This window comes from Rhinolophus ferrumequinum, chromosome X, assembly GCF_004115265.2.
Source record: "Rhinolophus ferrumequinum isolate MPI-CBG mRhiFer1 chromosome X, mRhiFer1_v1.p, whole genome shotgun sequence".
Taxonomy (NCBI): Eukaryota; Metazoa; Chordata; class Mammalia; order Chiroptera; family Rhinolophidae; genus Rhinolophus; species Rhinolophus ferrumequinum.
The window spans coordinates 96,313,039-96,338,327 of NC_046284.1; the positions used below are offsets into that span (position 1 = coordinate 96,313,039).

General features: G+C 41.1%; 2 pseudogenes; one reads left to right on the top strand and one right to left on the bottom strand.

The window, feature by feature from the left end:
• Nucleotides 1-146: 146 nt before the first annotated feature.
• Nucleotides 147-22,397, bottom strand: LOC117018239 (ralBP1-associated Eps domain-containing protein 1-like; annotated as a pseudogene).
• Nucleotides 22,396-23,138, top strand: LOC117018312 (ferritin heavy chain-like; annotated as a pseudogene).
• The last annotated feature ends 2,151 nt before the right edge of the window (nucleotides 23,139-25,289 follow it).

Below are 25,289 nucleotides of genomic sequence, written 5' to 3' on the forward strand. Positions count from 1 at the left end.
ACCATTTTTTCCAATAAAGTTGTCAGTTCCTAAATATATAAAAGTCTTTTCTTCATTACTTTTCGTGTGTGTGGTGTGTGTGTGTGTGGGGGGGGTGTGCGCAAAACCCTCACCTTTTAAGTTTTAAAACAGGTCTCCAGTAGCCTCTACACTGATCCATGTCCCATCCACATGCAGCTCCCGATCTCCGTGGATGGAGGGAGAAGGTACTCCGTGGGACCCTGGAAAACACAAAAGAAATCTTCCCCTTATAAACACTGTGGTATTTGGGGGTGGGGTGAGGTGGGGCTCTGGTAATTGTGGCTGCAGGTGAATTAGTAAAAGTATTGAAACATGGCCTGAAAATCAGGATTCCAGTTGCCTCTGGGGAAGAACTGAAAGGAATGGGATTGCGCGGCGATTAAAATAAAGAGGGTTTTCAGCTTTACCTGAAATGTTTACCTCTATGAAATTATGTAGTTCCTGATGTGAACTCTGGGTAGCAAGATGGATGTTTTGGAAGTCTGAATGGTAGAGTATCTCTTTGACAAGCTAACACTGGGCAACACTGATGTTGGAAATGAGCCTTAGCCTGCTTTCCCATGGACAGGAGGCTGACTTAACCATAGTCACCAAGCCTGGCATACATGTTGCAGGTACAGAATATCCACTTATGTATGTTTTCCTTCATCTGTGTCATGTGTGTATGTGTAATTTCAGATTGTACAACATAGTGGTTAGGTATTGATATAACTATTGATGTGATGTCCGCTATGTCTAGTTACCCTATGATACTATACAGCTTTATTACATTTTTCTATTCTGTACCGTACATCCCCATGACTGTTTGTAGCTGCCAATTTGTACCTCTCAATCCCTTCATCGTCTTCACCCAGCCCTGCCAACCCCCTTCTATCTGGCAGCCATCAGATTTCCCTCTGTGTGTATGAGTGTGTTCCTATTTTGTTTGTTTTTTGTTTCCACATATAAGTGTAATTATGTGGCATTTGTCTTTCTGTGTCTGTCTCATTGCACTTGTCATAATAACCTCTATGTCCATCCATGTTGTCGCAAATGATGGCATTTCATTCCTTTTTATGGTCGAGTACTATTCCAGTGTATATATGTTGCACCTCTTCTTTATCCATGGACATTTAGATTGCTTCCATAGTCCACATCATGGCTATTGTTAATAGTGCTGCTATGAACATAGGGATACATACATATCTTTTCTCATATGTGTTTTGGTATTGCTGGGTCATATGGACGTTGACTTTTAAAATTTTTAGGAACCTGCATTCTGTTTTGCATAGTGTCTTCACCAGTTTGCAATCCCACCAACAGTGTACGAGGATTTACTTTTTGCCACATCCTTGGCAACATCTGTTGTTTGTTGATTTATTGATTATAGCCATTCTGATGGGTGTGAGTTCAGAGGTCACTGTGGTTTTTAACTTGCATTTCCCTGACCATTAGTGACCTTGACTGTCTTTTCATATGTCTATTGTCCAACTATAGATCCTCTTTGGAGAAATGTCTATTCAGGCCTTCTGCCCATTTTCTAATTGGATTTGTGTTTGTTCTAAGTTCTATGAGTTCTTTATATATTTTCAATACTAATGCTTTATCATCAGATGTAGCATTGGCAAATATCTTTTCCTATTCAGTAGGTTGTCGGTTCATTTTGTTGATGGTTTCTTTGCTGTGCAAAAACATTTTAGTTTGATGTAGTCCCAAATGTTTATTGTTTTTTTTGTTGCCCTTTCTTGAGGAGACATCTCCAAAAAAATATGACTAAGAGCAATGTCAAAGAGATTACTGCCTGTGTTTTCTTCGAGGAGTTTTATGGTTTGCAATGTTATGTTTAAGACTTCAATCCATTTTGAGTTTATTTTTGTATATGGTGTTAGAAGGTGTCTAGGTTCATTTTTTTTATGTATCTGTCCAATTTTTCCAGCATTATTTATTGATGAGACTGTCTTTACCCCTATTGGATACTCTTGCCCATTTTTTCATAGATTAACTGACCATAGAGGCATGGGTTTATTTCTGGGTTTTCTCTTCTGTTCCATTGATCTATGTGTCTGCTTTTATGCTTGTGGCATCCTGTTTTGATTACTAACATCTTGTAGCATAGTATGACATCTAGTAGTGAGATGTATAAGGTCTGACAATTAAGTTCACGAACTTGTTGTAATGATGTTGCTAACCTTTTTTGATGTCAGAGGGATTATTCATTATGAATTTGTACCAACTGAACAAATAGTTAACCAAGTTTACTATTTGGAAGTGCTGAAAAGGCTGCATGAAAAAGTTAGGCTACCTGAACTTTTCACCAACAATTCACGGCAATGCACCAGTGCACATGGCACTGTCTGTGAGGGTGCTTTTAGCCAGTAAACAAATAACCGTATTGGAACACCCTCCCTAGTCACCCGATCTAGCCCCCAATGACTTCTTTCTTTACCCCAAGATGAAAGTAATACTGAAAGGAAGACATTTTGATGGCATTCAGGACATTAAGTGTAAAATGATGCCAGTTCTGATGGGCATTCCAGAAAAAGAGTTCCAAATTTGCTTCGAAGGGTGGACTAGGCACTGGCATTGGTGCATAGCTTCTCAAGGGGAGTACTTCAAAGGTGACCCTAGTGATACTCAGCAATGAGGTATATAACACTTTTTCTAGGATGAGTTCGTGGACTCAATTGTCTGACCTCATATATCTCCAACCTTGTTCTTTTTTCTCAAGTTTTCTTGGTGTTCGGGTATTCTGTGGTTCCATATAAATTTTAGGATGATGTGTTCTAGGTCTGTGAAAAATGCCATCTGTACTTTGATATAGATTGCATTGAATCTACATGTTTTGGGTAGTATGGACATTTTAAAATAAATTTTTCATATTCATAAGCACGGAATGTGCTTTTTATTTGTATCCTCTTCACTTTCTTTCTTCAATTTCTTTTAATTTTCCAAGCACATGTCTTTACCTCCCTGGTTAAATATATTGCTGGAATTTTTTTTACGCAATTGTAAATGGGATATTTTCTTCATTTGTCTTTCCTATATTTTGTTATTGATGCATAAACTGCAACAGAATCCTGAAGATTATAATAGTTTTGGATCCTGCTACCTTGTGGGTAACTAACTGCTTTTATCTTGCTGGTTTTAAGTTCCTCTCTTTGTCTTTAACTTTGGCATTTTAATTATGATGTTTCTTGATGTGGCCTGTTCGGATTCATCTTCTCTGGGACTCTCTATGCTTTTATATCTATTTCCTTTACCAGGTTTGGGAAGTTTTCCATTATTATTTCTTTAAATAGATTTTTAATCCTTTGCTCTATCTTCTCCTTCCACTACCACTATTATGTGGATATTGTTATACTTAATGTTGTCCCAGAGGTCTCTTCAACAATCCTTATTTTTTGAAATTCTTTTCTTCTATTCCAATTGGGTGTTTTAAGCTACCTTGTCTTCCAAATTGCTGATTCCATCCTCTGTTTCATCTGGTGTTTCTAGAGGGTAAGGGTGAGGCGGGGTAGTACACGAGGGTAAAGGGGGTCCAATATATGGTGATGGAAAGAGAACTGACTCTGGGTGATGAACAAACAGTGTGATATATAGATGATGTATTACAGAATTGTACACCTGAAATCTACATAGCTTTACTAACAACTGCCACCCCAATAAAGTTTAATTTAAAAAAAAAAGAGAGACATCATTAAAATAGCAGCATGAGGTGAGCCTCTGTAAGCTCCCTTGGAATTTACAACTAGTCGAACAACAATAACTCCACAAAGGACTCCGTGCAGAGCAGGTAGGCAAGACGAAGAGGCCCACTACTGAATTCACCTACAGGTTGGCGAATCGCTCAAGCAGGGGAGGAGAGAAGGGAGAAGTGTGGAGACGGAGCCGCGTGGGACCAGGATGCAGACCTGGTTTAGTGCTCTAAGCTCGCTGCATCCCGGAGCTACCACAGCTGCGGGAGAGGGAAGAACTCGGACTGCTAGGGCTCCGCTTATGGCCCACAGGGCTGAGGGGGCAGCATATAACACGGCTGAACCCAACACTCACGGCAGAGAACTCGGAGCAAAGACTGAGGGAAGAAGGCTGAAAACGGCGGTTTAAGCCCTCACTGCCGAGCAGAGAACGGAAGCCTTAGGCACTGAGACTAGCTGCCCCCTCCCAGAGCTCGCCCCGTCCCCACCTGCCCAGAGCTAGAAGCGGAACAGTAGCAGTGTCAGATCAAAACAACAAAATATGTGCTGTTCTGAGAACTGTGGACCGCAGACACAGATTCACAGCCCAACTAGTTCCAGCAGAGGGGAGGGAGCAGTGGAAGCAGGACTGGCTGTGGTGATGATAGCCGCCATTGCTCTGCGCCACCTCTCACAACTCACCCCACCCCTAGCCCCACCTATCTGGGCAGATCCCTGCAGGAGTAAACAGAGCTGCTAAAACACACGGGCTCTGAATCTGCTGTAGGAAGAGCTTTGGAACTTAAAAAACTTTCTGCATACCCACATGGACACTGCGCCCTGTGACCCAGGCGAACTATTAACAGAGGGAATATCCCCATTGTGGGAGAAGCTGGAATAGTGCAGAGAAAACATAACACTACCGTGTGAGAGAGAAAAAAAAGGCTGCAGTCTAAGAAAAAATAAAACATTCTACCAACAAGTACTGGCAAACAAAAGAAAGACCTCTTCCTATCAACCTGTTGCAGAAGCCACTCCTGTAGAAGTCTAGGAAGAGAAATAATAAATCAGTAATTGCCATGAATAACCAAGGCAACAAGACAGCTCAGAAAGAAAGTGAAAAGTCTCCAGAAAAGGAACTTAAAGATATGGAAATATGTGACTTAAACGACAGAGAATTCAAGATTGCAGTTCTGAAAAAACTCAATGAGATGCAAGAAAACACAAAAAGACAGTTTAATGAACTCAGAAACGCAATCAAAGAACAACATGAGCATTTTACGAAAGAGATTGAAATTTTAAAAAAGAACCAAATAGAATTTCTGGAGATTAAGAGCTCAATAGAAGAAATTAAGAAAGAAATAACCAGCTTAGGTAGTACAGTTGACCAGATGGAGGAAAGAATCAGTGACATCGAAGATAGAAATCTGGAAATTACACAGGTGGAAGAAGAGAGAGACTTGAGACTTAAAAGAAACGAAAGAACTCTACAAGAACTTTCTGACTCCATCAGAAAGAGCAATATAAGAATAATGGGCATACCAGAAGGAGAAGAAAGAGAGAAGGGAACAGAGAATGTATTCAAACAAATTGTTGATGAGAACTTCCCAAACTTGTGGACAGAACTGGATCCTTGAATCCAAGAAGCAAATAGAAGACCTGATTACCTCAATCCCAACAGGCCTTCTCCAAAGCACATTGTGTTGAAGCTGTCTAAAATCAATGACAAAGAAAGAATCCTCAAGGCAGCCAGGGAAAAGAAGATGGTAACCTACAAAGGAAAGCCCATTAGATTATCATCAGATTTTTCAGCAGAAACTCTACAAGCCAGGAGGGAGTGGAACCAAATGTTCAAACTATTGAAAGAGAGAAATTATGAGCCAAGAATAATATATCCAGCAAAGATATCCTTTAGATATGAAGGAGGAATAAAGACCTTTCTAGACATACAGAAGCTGAGGGAATTTTCTAATACATGACCTGCACTACAAGAAATACTAAAGGAGGCTATTCGACCACCATCAACAGGGACAGTTTGTGGCAACCAAAACATAAAAAGGGGGAGAGTAAAGGCCTGAACCGGAATATGGGAATGGAGAAAGTAAGCGTGCTGAAGAAAATGGAATACTCTAAATATCAAACTTTCTTTTACTTAAACTTAAGGGTAACCACTCAAGAAAAATCCAGAACTGAAATACATACTGTAATAAAAGAAGAAACAGAGGGAAACATTATAGAATACCACCACACAGAAATAATACACAACAACAAAAAGGCAAAAAACAATGGAGACACAGCCTTACCAGAAAACTAAAGATAGAATGACAGGAAATCCTCACATATCAATACTCACCCTAAATGTAAATGGACAGAACTCACCAATAAAAAGTCACAGAGTAGCAGATTGGATCAAAAAACTAAACCCAACCATATGCTGTCTCCCAGAGACACATCTCAGCTACAAGGACAAGCATAGACTCAAAGTGAAAGGGTGGAAATAGACAGTCCAAGAAAATGGTACCCAGAGAAAATCAGGTGTAGCCATAATGATATCAGATGAAAAAGACTTCAGGGTGAAAAATATAACAAGAGACAAAGATGGACATTTCATAATGGTAAAGGGGACTATACAACAAGAAGACATAACAGGAGATGACGTCATAGGAATGGCGGCAGTGGGGCGCACTTTCTGAGTTTTCCTAAGGATCTTATTACAAACGGGACCTATAATCCATCAAAGAACTCTTTGCTCATCACACAGAACAGCTAAGAGACTCGGGAAGGATTACTTGAAGGTGCGCTAATTGGGCGAGCAGGGGAAGGAAGGAAGGGAGCGGAGTGAAAATGCCGGGGCCCGCGGCGGGGTCCCGGCCGGCGGCGGTGGAGGCGGCGTCGACGGTGGCGAAAACCCGTGGTGGCACCCGCAGTTCCGGGCTCGCACGGGATCCCAGGGCGGAATGGAGAGCACAGAGACGAGGAGGTGGGCTCTTTCCCTGCGTCCCACGGCTGATTTCTCCCGCCGGGAGGGTAGCTAGTGGGCCCTAGGGCAGACAAAGAACACAGACTCCATACCTGGGCCCCTCCCCCGCTCTTCCATTCCTACCCCCGCCCTTCTAGAGACTTAAACTGGACCCTGAACTGAGGAGTAGTGTCAGATTACAAAGGAGCTGTAGTAGTGCTCAGGATCTGGGAAGACTGACAGGCAGCCCTGACCCAGGGAAGAGGCTGGGAAGAGTGTGATTTTGGCTGAGCTAGGAGAGAAGAGACTCTTCCACCCCCAGCCACCACCTTTTCTGGCCTGCGGGGAGAGGGTGATGCGCTGCTGGGCTGGGAGAGAGAAGACCCCTCCATCCCCACCCCCACCCTTTCTGGCCTGCCTAGGGCGGGGCAAGTGCTACTGCAGAGACACTCCCAGGGATCAGCACTAAGGCAAACGCAGCTCTGGGCTTTCAGCAGCTCAGAAATCTCCTGCCCGTACTCCCCCATACACACAAACACTGAAGCAGTGCCCTAAGACTCAGGAGTACTGGACACGGGGCTGGTGGTGCTACTCTCAGTGTGCATATGTGCAGTCAAGGGCAGAAACTGCACTGACTTTGTAAGAACTATCATCCAGACCCCTCAGGCCCACACATTTAAATCTAGAGTCCCAAAGTCACTCTGGGCACCAGGTGACCGGCTCTGCCTGCGCAATAAGCAGGGGGCTCTTTGGTACAGCAGAGGACAACCTGGACATTACTTGGTGGGCTTAAGCCAAGACTGGCGCTTCTTTTTGTTTTGCTTTGTTTTGTTTTGTTTTGCTTTATCTTTATATCTTTGATATCTTTGCATGTGTCCAGTGGGGGTTATCGGGTGTTTTTACATGTGACTGTATGTGATTTTTTTCTTTGTTGTTGTTGTTGTTGTTGTGCTTGGTGATTTGCTTTGTTCTGAAACTGCCTACCAGGGCTCAGCTTAAGAGGCACAAGATTCAACATATCCAGAGGCCAACTCCAGACCAAACCAGAGTACTACTGGGTTTGACCTACAAGTCACACACCCAGAGGGAATTCTCTGCAGGCACTAGAGCCCATAGAGGCCAAACCACATTTAAGTGGTCAACCCTCACGCAGCAGAACGCCCTGCGGTGGGCAGAGTCAAGTCTCACAAGGAGTCAGCCTAGGAGTTAACCCCACCTACTCATAAGCAAAAAGCAATTAAAGATCTTCTTGAACAGGACAATATACACAACACAAGAGTCACCTTTGGAGCACACACAGAGGAGAAGAACGAAGTAGTGCAAGTCAAATATAAAGGACACATACTACATAAGATAACCTAGCAAGAACTAAGAACTCTAGGGGATCTACCTAATACATCAAAGCAAACACAGAGAGTCTGCCAGAATGGGGAAACAAAGATACACGTCCCAAATAAAAGAACAGAAGAAACCTCCACAACTGGAACCAAATGAAGCAGACGTAACCAACCTTTCAGAGACAGAGTTCAGAACACTGGTGATAAGAATGTTTAAGGAGCTTAGAGAAGACATAAAGAAGGATGTAGAAATCATAACGAACAACCAGTTAGAACTAAAGAACACAATTACTGAAATTAAGAACTCACTTGAAGGAATTACCAGCATGTTAGATGAAGCAGAGGATCGAATCAGCGACTTAGAAGAAAAGGTAGCAGAGATCACCCAAACGGAGCAACAGAAAGAAAAAAGATTAAAAAACAATGAGAATGGCTTAAGAGACCTCCGGGATAACATCAAGCGCAACAACATGCACATCATAGGAATACCAGAAGGTGAAGAAAGGAAACAAGGGATTGAGAACATATTTGAAGTAATAATGTCCGAAAACTTCCCCAACCTGATGAAGGAAACCAACATACAAGCCCAGGAAGTGCAGAGAGATCCAACCAGGATAAACCCAAACAGGTCCACACAAAGACACATTATAGTTAAAATGGCAAAGCTTAAAGACAAAGAGAGAATCCTAAAAGCAGCAAGAGAAAGACAGAGGGTTACATACAAGGGAACTCCCATAAGACTATCAAATGACTTTTCTACAGAAAAATTGAAGGCCAGGAGGAAGTGGCAGGAGATACTCAAAGTGATGGAAAACAAAGGCCTACAACCTAGATTGCTTTATCCAGCAAGGCTATCATTTAAAGTTGATGGAGAGATAAAGAGCTTTCCAGAAAAAAATAAGCTAAAGGAATTTATTACCTCCAAGCCAGCATTGCAAGAAATACTAAAAGGACTTCTGTAAATAGAAGAAAGATCAAAACAACCTAACTACAAATTTAAAAATGGCAATAACTATGTACCTATCAATAATCACTTTAAATGTAAACAGATTAAATGCTCCAATCAAGAGACATAGGGTGGCTGACTGGATAAGAAAGCAAGACCCTTGTATATGCTGTATACAAGAGACTCACCTCAGAACAAAAGACACACACAGGCTGAAAGTGAAGGGTTGGAGTAAGATATTTCATGCAAATGGAAATGAGAAAAAATCTGGAGTTGCAATACTTATATCTGACAAAATAGACTTTAAAATGAACAACATATTAAAAGATAAAGATGGGCACTATATAATAATAAAGGGATCGATCTGACAAGAGGACATAACCCTAGTAAACATCTATGCACCCAACATAGGAGCACCTAAATATATAAAACAGGTACTGACTGACATAAAGACAGAGATCAACAGTAACGCTATCATAGTAGGGGACTTCAAGACACCTCTGACAACAAAGGACAGGTTTTCCAGACAGAAAATCAATATGGAAACAACAGCCTTAAATGATACATTGGACCACTTGGATTTAATCGATATTTTCAGAACACTTCACCCCAATGCTGCAAAATACACGTTTTTCTCAAGCGCACATGGAACATTTTCCAAGATAGACGATATGTTAGGCCACAAAACAAGTCTTGATAAATTTAAGAAAATTGAAATCATACCAATTGTCTTCTCTGATCACAACGCTATGAAATTAGAAATGAACTACAGGAAAAAAAACTGGAAGACCCACCAATTCATGGAGGCTGAATAACTTATTACTAAATAATGAATGGGTTAAGCAGGAGATCAAGGAAGAAATCAAAAGATATCTCGAGACAAACGAAAATGAAAACACGACAACCCAAAATCTATGGGATGCCGCGAAAGCAGTCCTAAGAGGGACATTCATAGCTTTGCAGGCCTACCTAAAGAAACAAGAAACATCACTAATCAACAGTTTATCTTCACACTTAAGGGATCTGGAAAAAGAACAGCAAAATAAGCCCAAAGGGAGCACAAGGAAGGAGATAATAAAGATCGGAGCAGAAATAAATGAAATAGAAACCAGAAAAACAATACAAAAGATCAATGAATCCAAGAGTTGGTTCTTAGAGAAGATAAACAAAATTGACAAACCTTTAGCCAGACTCATTAAAAAAAAGAGAGAGAGGACCCAAATTAATAAAATCAGAAATGAAAGAGGAGAACTGACAACGGACACCGCAGAAATACAAAAAGTTTTAAGAAGTTACTATGAGCAACTATATGCGAACAAATTTGACAATCTGGAAGAAATGGACAGTTTTCTAGAGGTTTACAACCTTCGAAGGCTAACTCAAGAAGAAACAGAAAACCTGAATAGTCTGATTACCACCAGGGAAATTGAATCAGTAATCAACAATCTCCCAACAAACAAAAGCCCTGGACCAGATGGCTTTACAGGTGAATTTTACAAAACGTTCAAAAAAGAATTATCACCTATTCTCCTGAAGCTCTTCCAAAAAATCCAGAAGGAGGGAAGGCTCCCAAACACTTTTTATGAGGCCACTATCACCCTGATCCCAAAATCAAACAAAGCCACCACAAAAAAAGAAAACTACAGGCCGATATCTCTAATGAACATAGATGCAAAAATCCTCAACAAAATATTAGCGAACAGAATTCAGCAATACATTAAAAAGATCATACACCATGATCAAGTGGGATTCATCCCTGGTATGCAAGGGTGGTTCAACATCTGCAAATCAATTAATGTGATACACCACATTAACAAAATGAAAAATAAAATTCACATGATCATATCAATAGATGCAGAAAAAGCATTTGATAAAGTCCAACAGCCATTTATGATAAAAACCCTTAAGAAAGTGGGAATAAAGGAATCATATCTCAACATAATAAAGGCCATATATGACAAACCCACAGCTAACATCATACTCAATGGGGAAAAGGTAAAACCATTCCCCCTAAGATCAGGAACAAGGCAAGGTTGCCCACTATCTCCGTTTCTATTCAACATGGTGCTGGAAGTTCTAAGCACAGCAATCAGACAAGAAAAAGAAACAAAAGGCATCCAAATTGGTAAGGAGGAAGTAAAATTATCATTGTATGCAGATGATATGATACTATATATAGAAAACCCTAAAGACTCCACCAAGAAGCTATTAGAACTGATAGATGAATTTAGTAAAGTAGCAGGATACAAAATTAATATTCAGAAATCAGTTGCATTTGTATATACCAATAATAAAATATCAGAAGGAGAAATTAAAGAAACAATCCCATTTACAATTGCTCCAAAGACTATAAAATACCTGGGAATAAATTTAACCAAAGAAGTAAAAGATCTGTACTCAGAAAATTATAAGACACTGAAGAAAGGAATGAAAGAAGATATAAATAGATGGAAACACATATCATGTTCATGGATAGGAAGAATTAATATAGTTAAAATGTCCATACTGCCTAAGGCAATATACATATTCAACGCAATTCCTATCAAACTACCAACGACGTTTTTCACAGAAATAGAACATATAATCCTAAATTTTATATGGGACCATAAAAGACCCCGTATAGCCTCAGCAATCTTGAGAAATAAGAACAAAGTGGGAGGTATAACAATACCTGACTTCAAATTATACTACAAGGCTACAGTAATCAAAACAGCATGGTACTGGCATAAAAACAGACACATAGATCAATGGAACAGAATAGAGAGTCCAGAAATAAATCCATGCCTATATGGCCATTTAATCTACGACAATGGAAGCAAGAATGTACGATGGGGTAAAGACAGTCTATTCAATAAATGGTGCTGGGAAACCTGGACAGACACATGCAAAAAATGAAGCTGGACCACCTCCTTACACCATATACAAAAATAAATTCAAAATGGCTTAAAGACTTAAATGTAAGATCTGAAACCATAAAATACCTAGAAGAAAATATAGGAAGAAACTTCACAGACATTACCTGGAGTAAGATTTTTACTGATATATCCCTTGCACAAGGGAAGTAAGAGAAAAAATAAACATGTGGGATTATATCAAACTGAAAAGTTTTTTCACAGCAAAGGAAACCATCAATAAAACAAAAAGGGATCCTACTGAATGGGAAAAGATATTTGCCAATGATATATCTGATAAGGGATTAATATCACAAATCTATAAAAAAAACTCACTCAACTCAACTCCAAAAAAACAAACGACCCAATTAAAAAATGGGCAGAGGACTTGAAGAGACATTTTTCTAAAAAGGACACACAGATGGTAAACAGACCTATGAAGAAACGCTGAACCTCACTAACCATCAGAGAAATGCAAATAAAAACCACAATGAGATACCACCTCACCCCAGTCAAAATGGCTATCATCAATAAATCAACAAACAACAAGTGCTGGCGCGGATGTGGAGAAAAGGGAACGCTTGTGCACTGTTGGTGGGATTGCAGATTGGTGCAGCCACTATGGAAAACAGTATGGAGGTATCTCAAAAATCTGAAAATGGAACTACCCTATGATCCAGTAATTCCACTCCTAGGTATCTATCCGGAGAAATCCAAAACTCCAATTCAAAAATCTTTATGCACTCCTATGTTTATTGCAGCACTATACACAATAGCTAAGACATGGAAACAACCGAAATGCCCATCGGTAGATGACTGGATTAAGAAACTGTGGTACATTTATACAATGGAGTATTACGCAGCCATAAAGAAGAAAGAAATCTTACCGTTTGCAACAACATGGATGGACCTAGAGAACATTATGTTAAGTGAAATAAGTCAGACAGAGAAAGATAAGTACCATATGCTCTCACTTATATGCGGAATCTAAAGAAAAGAATAAGTGAATGAACTAATCAGAAACAGTTTTGGAGACAAAGAGGAAAAACTGAAGGTTGCTAGATGGGTGGGGGCGGGGGCGATGGGGGTAAGGGGGAAGGTGAGGGGATTATAAAACAATCAGTAACCACAAGATGGCCATGGGGTTTTGAAAATTAATCTGGGGAATGTAATTTAGTGGTTACCAGAGGGTAAGGAGGTTGGGGGGTGGGAGATGAGTGTAAGGGGGATCAAATATATGGTGATGGAAGGAGAACTGACTCTGGGTGGTGAACACACAATGTAATTTATAGATGATGTGATACAGAAATGTACACCTGAAATCTATGTAATTTTACTAACAATTGTCACCCCAATAAATTAAAAAAAATAAATAAAATAAAATAAAATTATAATATGAAAAAAAAAGAAGACATAACAGTTATCAATATTTATGCCCCCAATCAGGGAGCACCGAAATATACCAAGCAACTATTAAAAGAACTAAAGGGAGAAATTGACCAAAACACAATTATACTAGGGGACTTAAATACATCATTGACAGCTATGGATAGATCATCCAAACAGAAAATAAATAATGAAATAGCAGCCCAAAATGACACATTAGATAAAATGGAAATAATTGACATATATAGAGCACTTCATCCTAAAACATCAGACTATACATTCTTTTCTAGGGTACATGGAACATTCTCAAGGATAGACCACATATTGGGACATAAAATCAACCTCAGCAAATTTAAGAAGACTGAAATCATACCAAGCATATTCAATGATCAGAAGGCTTTGAAATTGGATATCAAATGCAAAAAGGAAGCAGGAAAAAACACAAATACATGGAGATTAAACGACATACTTTTAAAGAACGACTGGGTGAAAGAAGAAATTAGAGGAGATCAAAAGATACATAGAAACACTGGGATTTGGACAAAAAAAAAAAGATACATAGAAACAAATGACGATGAAAATACATCCTACCAAAATTTTGGGGATGCAGCGAAAGCAGTTTTAAGAGGGAAATTTATATCATTACTGGCCTATCTCAAGAAACAAGAAAAATCCCAAATAAATAACCTCATGTTACACCTTAAAGAACTAGAAAAAGAAGAACAAGTGAAACCCAAGGTCAGCAGAAGAAAGGAAATAACAAAAATCAGAGCAGAATTAAATGAAATAGAGAACAAATAGACAATAGAAATATTAATGTGACAAAGAGCTGGTTCTTTGAGAAGATTAACAAAATTGACAAACCCTTGGCTAGACTCACTAAGATAAAAAGAGAGAAGACACTAATTAACAAAATCAGAAATGAAAAAGGGGAAGTTATCACAGACACCACAGAAATACAAAAGATCATCCAAGAATACTATGAAGGACTATATGCCACCAAATTCAATAACCTAGAAGAAATGGACAAGTTCTTAGAAACATATAGCCTTCCTAGGCTGAACCATGAAGAACTGGAAAATCTAAACAGACTGATCACCAGTAATGAAATTGAATCAGTCATCCAAAACCTTCCCAAAAGCAAAAGTCCAGGACCAGATAGCTTCACTAGTGAATTCTACCAAACCTTCAAAGAGGATCTAATACCAATCCTGCTCAAACTCTTCCAAAAAACTGAAGAAGAGACAGTATTCCCTAACTCCTTTTATGAGGCTAACATTAATTACCCTGATACCAAAACCTGGTAAGGACAACACAAAAAAGAAAACTACAGACCAATATCTCTGATGAATACAGATGCAAAAACCCTAAACAAAATTCTAGCAAATCGAATACAACAATGCATTAAAAAGATTATTCATCACGACAAAGTGGGGTTCATCCCCGGGGCACAAGGATGGTTCAACATCCGCAAATCCATCAATGTGATACATCACATAAACAAAATAAAGGACAAAAATCATATGATTATATCAATTGATGCAGAAGAAGCATTTGACAAGATACAACATCCATTTATGATTAAAACACTTAATGAAATAGGTATAGAAGGAAAATACCTTAACATAATAAAGGCCATATATGACAAGCCCTCAGCTAATTTCATAATTAATGGTGAAAAACTGAAGCCCTTTGCTCTACGTTCAGGAACATGACAGGGCTGTCCCCTATCACCTCTGCTTTTCAATACAGTGTTGGAAGTCCTTGCCAGAGCAATCAGGCAAGAGAAAGAAATTAAAGGGATCCAAATTGGGAATGAAGAAGTTAAATTATCACTCTTTGCAGATGACATGATGCTATATATAGAAAACCCTAAACACTCCACCAAAAAGCAATTAGAAACAATCAACGAATACAGTAAAGTTGCTGTCTACAAAATCAACGTACAAAAGTCCATTGCATTCCTATATACTAACAATGAAATCTCAGAAAAAGAAATACAAAAAAACAATTCCTTTTGCAATTGCAGCAAAGAGAATATAATACCTAGGAATAAACTTAACCAAGGATGTGAAGGACCTATATGCTGAAAACTATAAGACATTTTTGAAAGAAATTGAAGAAGACACAAAGAAATGGAAAGAAATTCCGTGCTCATGGATTGGAAGAATCAACATAGTTAAAATGGCCATATTATCCAAAGCAATATACAGATTTAATGTAATCCCCATCAAAACCCCAATGGCATTTTTTAAAGAAATAGAACGAAAAATCATCAGATTTGTTTGGAACCACAAAAGACCCCGAATAGCCAAAGCAATCTTAAGAAAAAAGAACAATACTGGAGGTATCACACTCCCTGACTTGAGCTTGTACTACAGGGCTACAATAATCAAAACAGCATGGTCTTGGCAGAAAAACAGACACATAGACCAATGGAATAGAATTGAGAACCCAGAAATAAAACCACATAAATATGGACAGATAGTTTTTTACAAAGAAGCTAAAAACATACAATGGAGGAAAGACTGCCTCTTCAATAAATGGTGCTGGCAGAACTGGAAAGCCACGTGCAAAAGAATGAAACTGGACTGCTATCTGTCACCATGTACCAAAATTAATTCAAAATGGATCAAAGACTTAAGCATAAGACCTGACACAATAAACTGCATAGAAGAAAACATAGGTACTACACTTATGGACCTTGGGTTCAAAGAGCATTTCATGAATTTGACTCCAAAGGCAATGGAAGTAAAAGCTGAAATAAACAAATGGGACTATATGAAACTTAAAAGCTTCTGCACAGCAAAAGAAACCATCAACAAAATAAAGAGGCAACCAACTGAATGGGAGAAGATTTTTGCAAACAGTGCCTCTGATAAGGGGCTAATATCCAAAATATACAAGGAACTCATGAAACTCAACAACAAAAAAACAAACAACCCAATTGAAAAATGCGCAGAGGACCTGAAGAGACATTTCTCCAAAGAGGACATACAAATGACAAATGGACATATGAAAAAATGCTCAACATCACTAATCATCAGAGTAACGCAAATAAAAACCACAATGAGACATCACTTGACCACAGTCAGAATGGCTATCATCAACAAGACAAATAGTAACAAGTGTTGGAGAGGCTGTGGAGAAAAAGGAACCCTCATACATTGTTGGTGGGAATGCAGACTGGTGCAGCTGTTGTGGAAGGCAGTGTGGAGGTTCCTCAAAAAATTACGAATAGAATTACCATATGACCCAGCAATCCCTCTCCTGGGTATCTACCCAAAAAATCTGAAAACATTTATGCATAAAGACCCGTGTGCTGCAATGTTCATTGCAGCTTTGTTTACGGTGGCCAAGACATGGAAACAACCAAAATGTCCTTCGATAGATGAATGGATAAAGAAGTTGTGGTATATATACACAATGGAATACTATTCAGCGGTAAGAAAAGATGATATAGGAACATTTGTGACAACATGGATGGATCTTGAGAGTATGATGCTAAGCGAAATAAGTCAGACAGAAAAAGCAGAGAACCATATGATTTCACTGATATGTGGTATATAAACCAAAAACAACAAAAGAACAAGACAAACAAATGAGAAACAAAAACTCATAGACACAGACAATAGTTTAGTGGTTTCTCGAGGGTAAAGGGGGTGGGGGGTGGGAGATGAGGGTAAGGGGGATCAAATATATGGGGATGGAAGGAGAACTGACTCTGGGTGGTGAACACACAATGGGATTTATAGATGATGTAATACAGAATTGTACACCTGAAATCTACGTAATTTTACTAACAATTGTCAGCCCAATAAATTAAAAAAAAAAAAAAAAGAGCATCCTTTAATTGTTGCTGCAATTCACTTTCAATCTGGCCAAAACTATGTTGGTTTCCTTGCTGCATGTAAGTGATGCCTGATTAGCTTTCTTATCTTTCACAACAGACCTAGGCATATATAACGCTGTGATGCAAGAACAGCAGCTAAGACACCTTTCTTTTGTGCACGTTCATCAACATCTGGCCTTAAGTCATCTTCTGACCTTAAATTCTTCTTTGAACAGGTTTAGCTGGTGGAGCAAGAGTTGGTGTAGCTTTGCTCACATTAGTGGGAGCACTAGCAGCTTTCTTTTCTTCCCTTTTACTGGTGTCTATTTTGGCAACTCGAAGAGAATTTGCAGGATCAGAAGCTATTTCAACCATCAAGACCTCTGGATGTTTCTCAGCTTAATCACCTCATTCTTTATTTACATTGGATGCAGCAAATACTTCAAATTGGCTGAAATCTGCAAAGTGTGGTTGTTCTGGTATCTGTTGAGGTGAGGTACTGCAGGTACTGGTGTGAGTCATTAGGCTACGGGCATCCACTGGGCAATGGACGACTGGACCAGCAGCCGGTGAGGGCTGTGGTCTTGGGGGCACTGCAGGAGGAGGGGCCCCAGCTCCAGCCTGTTGTTGATCTGTGGTGACCATGCAGGTCCGATTCATACGTGTAGATGATGATCTAGAATGAGAGGGTTGTAGCCTTGGAAGGGGAGGGGGAGTGCAGTGCTATCAGGTGACGGTCCTGAGTCCAACCTTTAACGAGGTCCATTGTTCCTCATCTAGTCTGGGTCTGAAGTGAAAGAGTCCAAACTACTGTAACCATTGCCTACAGTATTTCCAGAAGCAATTTTCACAATGAATTGATCTAATTTTCTTCTGAAAGGCCAGATGTTTTCACAGGTAATGGGCTAGTGGGATTAGTATGATCACTGCCAGTTCTTTTAAGTTTCATTTCCTGAATGTGGATTTTGCTTGGAGTCATCCGAATGGGAACTGGATGAAGAATAGCAGTATCAGGGTCAACTGGTGCAATGTCGGGATCAAAGTGGGTCAGAGCTTGTGAGCTTGAAGAGTGTTCACTAAATGTCTCCCACTGCCCACTGCTCTGATTCATCTCCAGCCAAGTCTGGCTCAATGACGGCATTGACGGTGACTTGCTTGGAGGTGCTTCTGCAGGAGAGCCTGAATCACCTACCTCAGCTGTCTGATCCGCAATGTCTGTTGAATCTTCCAAATCAATTAGTGTGGGCATTAAACTTTCAGGGAGTTTTTCTGTAATCCATAGCTATTCTTTCTAGCAACTACCAGGTGAAAAGCAGCACAACACTCATCCCATGTCAATGCTACATCTTTACCAAAGCCTGAGAGTTCCCAAACATGAGTAAGTTCAAGTATGGGAAGCTCTGATTTTGTAAAAACAAAAAACAAAACAAAACAAAAACCCCCCAAAAACTCTAGCTGCAGATCCTGGAATAAATCCATTTAGATCAGGTTGAATGGTTTTACATTGATGTACGCAATACTATCTTTGTCTGTTATTTTCTAGGGATCATAACAACTGGATTGCCTACAAATTTCACTGGCAGTTGTAGCTGATGCTACAGTTTATGCTGTTGTCTGATCCTGGGCAGAAGCAGGATGTGTAGTTAAAAGAGTACTGGTTGGTGGAGTAGCTGCAAAACTGACCCAGTTTTCTTGAAGAGGAGGTTGGGAATACCCTGACCACACTTCATCACCAGCAGAAGAACCTTACTGTGCTTCACCAAAGGGAGATCAAAATGGCCCTGGTCCTGCACAAGGCCTCCTACTATTTCCTGCACTGGGGTGACGGTTGTGCGTCTTCCACATGTGTGGAGAAATTGGTGGGGACTGCTGTGGTGAAACTACTGGAGATGCAGGTTCCTAGTGATCTGCAGAGGTATGAGACTAGACAGTGTCATGACTTACAGATCCCCTTTCCACTTGCCCACTGCCAGGTGGTGGGGGAATTATACCAGAATAAGACCCTTGATTTTCAGAATCTGAAGACTATGAGGCTGCATGACAAGATTCCTGTTCATTCTTTGAAGAGACAAATCTTGGCAGATGAAGGTCCTTGTCTGTATTAATACTTCCCATTCAAAATGGAACCACACTGGGTAACAGCTACCAGTTTCAAAACAATACAGAAATGACTTCTTCCAAAATAACCAAGTCTTGTTGCACCACAAAGCTCCATAACCTGCTGGACCACATCGCTGGGGAGCTGCGCGGCTCAGAACAGCTCCAGCACTGGTCCACTGGCCGCCACCTTCTTGGTGCTCTCCATGTCGCAGTAGAAGAGATCCAAGTAGTATTTCAACTCTGCATCACTCAGTGTTAAATCTTCACCTCCAGCTCACAGCAGTTCTGCCAAGCAAACAACACTCGGGGCCAGGACCCAGGACAGTCCGGGCTGCATATTGCCCAGCTTTCTTCTCGCCGTCCCCTCCCCCGAAGCCGCTGGGAGGCCCAGCTCTGGCCTTACACACGCAAGGGGGTGTGTCAGAGCGACAGGGCAGGAAGGTCACGAAGAGGGGGTCTGGCTGGGCTCTGCGCTGCTGCTTGAGAGGCCCGCGCAGTCTCAGGGTCAAGGAACGGAGCGTGGGTCCGGGCTTGGGCTCTGCTCCATGGCTGTTGGGAGGGCACGGGGTGGGGGTGGGGGGGTGGGAAGAGGCGAGGGGCACGGGCCCGTGAGAGGAAGGGGTGGACTCTGCCACCGCCCCCACCGTGGCTCAGCTCGAGTCTCCCTGAACAAACGTTTATTCTCAATAAATGAGTTTATGCTGCGGAATCAAAGTTAAATAAGGCATGGACATGGCCCAATTAAACCAAATATATTAGCACTTTGCCAATTTTCTAAAAATAAAATATAAGTCCAATAAGATTTTAATAACCAATTAAATCAAAAGTACAGATAGGCAGTGTTTTCATTTATCACTCTCCACTGTATAAAGAGGTATGCTACTCAGTCATTTGAGAAATTTGCCCAAATGGGAATGAAGCCATTTTTCATAAGGTATGAGGAAGAGTGTAGGCCAGCTATTCTTCAGGTCAGAACAGTGGATTCTAACGAAATCTAAAGCAAACTTATAATGACAATCATCTGGGTAAATTATGCTATCAAAATAATGTGTTAAAGAACTTCCTCTTTCAGATAATGAGGGATGTTACCTGAGAGAGGGAGAGAATCTGAGGAAGAACAATAATACAATGTGATTAATGGATTAAATTTTAGCAAATAAGGTTACTCATCTGTTTACATATTTTATGCTGTTGTTGCCCGGAAACAGAGGAGGCACTTGAAGGTACCTGTCACCAGTGTGGATCACACAAGAGTCTGTAAGGGGCTAGTTTAAAAACATCTTTTCTTTTCAAAACTAGAAAAAATATTATTTCTGCTGTAATTTAAATCTGTAAGAAATTTATAGGTAAAGGTAGTCTAAAAACAAAAAAACTAGGGTAGCATTAAAGGCAACTCTTTAATTAAGAAAGCTTTTAGAGTATCACTGCTTGCATCCACTAATAAAAACAGCTTGCACTTACTGAAAACTTACCATGTATTAGGCATGAGGTTAAGACATTTACATAATACCTCACTTCCTCCTCACAACACCAGAGGGAGTGCTAGTTTTACCCCCATTTCACAGATGATCACAGTGAACTGAGAGAGAGACATGAATTCCCTAACAACTTAGTAAGTGGCTGAACTTAAATTTAAACACATGCAGTAGAACTTGAGGACCTGTGCACTTAACCACTAGTCTACATGGTAATGAATAAATGTGAAGTTTACAAGCTCTACGAGTGATGATAATGTGACAAAGTCTGCTGCAAGAAGTCAGTAGGAAAGAGATCCTACAAGCCTGGTTAACAGAAATCTCAGTTCATTAATCAGTTAAGTACCAATAATACAAACTGATATGGCCCATGGTCTGAAAAGTCAAAGAGATGTCTGGAATTATTCTAAGAAGGGCAGTAAGTTTAAACGTAGAATCTTCTGCTTTGTGTTAATGCAATGCTCAGGTGTAAAAAGGTAAACCCTGGCTCTGATTGGGCAGAAGTCAGCTGCTGGGATCTTTTGAAGAAATTCATTGGAGATATGAAATATAAAGAGAAAGATGAAATGTAAATAGAAATGGATTATTTTAAATGGCTAGCTAGTAGAGTGAGCATATTTAACCAATGAATATAATGCTTAGTAACAAGTAATTACAACAAATGAATTAATATTGATTTTCTACTTCAACATTCACCAATCAGTAACAGACTATGATTACTCCATGGCTACCAATCTGAATCTCATTTTTGAGAAAAGCTTTTCAATCCCATTCACTCCTCTAGAGGCCGCTAATAAAGTACCTGAAAATGGCACCTCTTTTTGCTATTCTCCTCCAAAGTTTGCTTTTCTAGGTTCTAAACAACATAGAAAGAATGGGAATGGCAGGTTCCAAGAGTCCTTGTTAGCCAATGAAGTAGGAGAGGATAAATTTACGATGGAACAGAAGTTAAATGCTTTCTCTTAGAATGCCCCTAAACCTTTTGCTATCTGCCAGAGAAAACAGAAGTCTGTAATTGAAGGAAACTGGCAAGCCAGGTGAAGGGGGCCAGGAAATCTTGGATATAGACGATGAGATCCTTTAAACTGTCCATACTGGGGTCCAGACAGAGCAAGAGGAATGTGTTTCCAGCACTTGCTGAAAGATTAAGAAAGGAGAGAGAATAACAGGAGTGAGGAACAAGTTCAAAAAGAGTGAAAGATGGAGATGGAGGCAGTGCTCTGGCCTCTGAGAAGTGTGAAACTGATCATGAATAGAAGGAGAAAACTGGAGCTCACTGGAGTTAACAAGGATTGGGAACTGAGGGAGGAGGCTATCAGAACTGTCATTAGTATGGAGGTTGAAGTCACTCAAATAAAGCTTTGTGATATTAAACATAACCAATGATACCACAAACTTGCCAATTTAATGAAACAATCACATTAGGACAATATTCAAATAAGTTGCTCAAAGAAATCATGCAGGTGATTAACTCAAACCAGGTGCACTTATACACATGAATAACATTTTAAAATATTATATATGCCAGGCACTCAGCACTGAGTCACCCTTCTCCTGCAGGCTGGGATGGAACCTGGAACACGTTGATGGTACGCCACCCGCTCCAGCCCCCCTCCGCCCCCCTGACCCCATCACTTCTGGCGGTAAAGGTCACGCCCAACGGTCACACCTCTGCTCACTGCCTGGCCCTGGAGGGCGATCTCCTCCAGCCGCCATCCTAGTCCATCGGGGAGCCCCCCGAGGTACCCGCCATCGCGGCTGCTGACTCAGCCTCTGGCCACCCTCGTCTACCACCATGGGGAATCTCCGAGGCCATAAAAGCCACCGCCGTGGCCCCCGCCGCCGCCCGCTCCACAGCCCCCCTCCCCATGACTTCTTGGCTTTCAATTTCGGAGGGCCGGTGCCACCAGACATGTTGCCTGTGCTGCCAGGCATGGTGCCTGTGCTGCCACCCGTGGTACCTGTGCTGCCACCCGTGGCGCCTGCACCCCCCGGGCTGCCCTCGCAAGTGCGGCAGAGCTAGCATCCCAACTGCGAGGCCGCAGTCAACAACCAGATCAACCTGAAGCTCTACGCCTCCTACCTGTATCTGTGCCTGTCCTTCTACTTGGACCGCCAGGACCTGGCCTTGACGCACGTCGCCCCCTCCTTCCTGCGGCAGTCCAGGGAGGCCAGGGAGCACGGAGAGAGGCTGATGCGGCTGCAGAACCTGCGCAGGGGGGGCGCATCCGCCTGCGTGATATCAGGAAGCCAGACTGCAACCGCTGGGAGAACGGCCTGAAGGCCTTGAAAAGCGCCTTACACCTGGACAGAACCCTGAACCAGAGCCTGCTCAATCTGCAACAGCTGGCCTCCGAGAAGAAGGCCGCCCATCTGTGCGACTACCTGGAGCGTCATTACCTGCACGAGCACGTGAAGTCCATCAAAGGGTCGGGGGGCCATATCAACAACCTATGCCAGATCGGAGCCCCGGAATACGGCCTGGCAGACTGCCTCTTTGACAAGCTCACCCTGGGTGACAGCGACAAAAAGAACTGAGCCTGGACTGCCTGCCCCATAGCCACTGGGTGACTTCCCGTGGTCACCATGCCGACCAGGCACATTGCAGTATTGCCCTTGGAAAACGTTCACTTAAGTTGTTTTCTTCCAGTTTTACCATTTTTTCCAATAAAGTTGTCAGTTCCTAAATATATAAAGGTCTTGCATTGAGTCGTGTGTGTGTGTGTGTGTGTGTGTGTGTGTGGGTGTGCAAAACCCTCACCTTTTAAGTTTTAAAACAGGTCTCCAGTAGCTTCTACACTGATCCATGTCCCATCCACGTGCAGCTCCGGATCTGAGTGGATGGAGGGAGAAGGTACTCCGTGGGACCCTGGAAAACATAAAACAATTCTTCCCCTTACAAACACTGTGGTATGTGGGTGCTGGGTGATGTGGGGACCTGGTGAATGCCGCTGCAGGTGAATTAGTAAAAGTATTGAAACATGGCCTGAAAATCAGGATTCCAGTTGCCACTGGGGAAGAATGGGATTGGGCGGGGATTAAAATAAAGGGGTCTTCAGATTTACCTGAAATGTTTGTGTCCATGATATTATGCAGATACTAATGTTAAGTCTGGGTAACAATATGGGGTTTTGGAAGTCCCAATTGGTAGAGTATCTCTTTGGCAACCTAACACTGGGCAACACTGATAATGGGTAATGAACCTCAGGCTGGATTTCCTGTAAACAGTGACTGACTTACCATAATCACCAATGCCTGGCATACACGTTGCAGGCATAATACATTCACTTATGTATGTTTTCTTTCATCTGTATTGTGTGTGGGGGCGGGGGTGGGTGGGCGTAGGCAGAGTTCAGTTTGAATCTCCAGACTAGATTCTGAACGTTTGCTTAGGAAGACAACCTTTGTTGAAAACCAGTTCAATGACTACATTATTGAAAATGATATGGCTGCTTTCTAGACCTTTCCTGAGCCTGGTTTTATTTCTGCCTTTACATTTCATGTATCCAACTTTGATTTAGTTTTTGTTATTTTGCTGCTGAGAGAACCTAAGTTAATATGTGTTCTTAGTATCACCACACCTTTATCAGGCTCCACTGCAACTATTTACGTGGAGTAAATGGCTCTTGCAGGGTAGTAAATGAAGCTTTTCTCTTTATCTTTAGTACAGATTTTACTGAAAAGAAAAAAGACAAAAGGATGAAAGGGATAAGATAAAAGCAAGTCCCTGGATGGAAACACAGACTAGTGAAGGCTGCTACTACAGGCATCTCTTCTCACCTGAAAATGTTTTTCTCTTAATTTGCAGGTTTTTCATTCCTTAAACCAACCTTTCTACCGTGTGTCCCCGAAAATAAGACCTAGCCGGGCAATCAGCTTTAATGCGTCTTTTGGAGAAAAAATTAATATAAGACCCAGTCTTATTTTGCAATAAGACCGGGTGTAATATAATATAATACCCGGTCTTATTTTACTATAAGACTGGGTCTTTATAATATAATATAACATAATACCGGGTCTTATATTAATTATTGCTCCAAAAGACACATTAGAGCTGATTGTCCACCTAGGTCTTATTTTTGGGGAAACAGGGTAAGACTGAGTTCAGTATCAGCCAGTGCCACAAAGTATTAGCAGGAAGTCAGTGAAAAATGGATCTCTCTCTCTCTCTCTCTGTCTACACACACACACACACACACAACACACACACATACACATGCGAGGTCGGAAGATTATGTTCTTGAACTCATCCTAGAAAAAGTGCTACATACCTCATTGCTGAATATCACTACGGTCACCTTAGAAGTACTCCCCTTGGGAAGCTATGCACCGACACCAGCGCCTAGTCCACCCTTCAAAGCAATTTTGGAACTCTTTCTGGAATGGCCATCAGAGCTGTTGTCCTATTACCCCTGATGTCCTGAATGTCATCAAAATGTCTTCCTTTCAATATTTCCTTTATCTTGGGGTAAAGAAAGAAGTCACTGGGGGCCAGATCAGGTGAGTAGGAAGGGTGTTCCAATACAGTTATTTGTTACTGGCTAAAAACTCCCTCACAGACAGTGCCGTGTGAGCTGGTGCACTGTCCTGATGCGAGAGCCGTGAATTGTTGGTGAAAAGTTCGGGTCGTCTAACTTTTTCATGCAGCCTTTTCAGCACTTCCAAATAGTAAACTTGGTTCACTGTGTG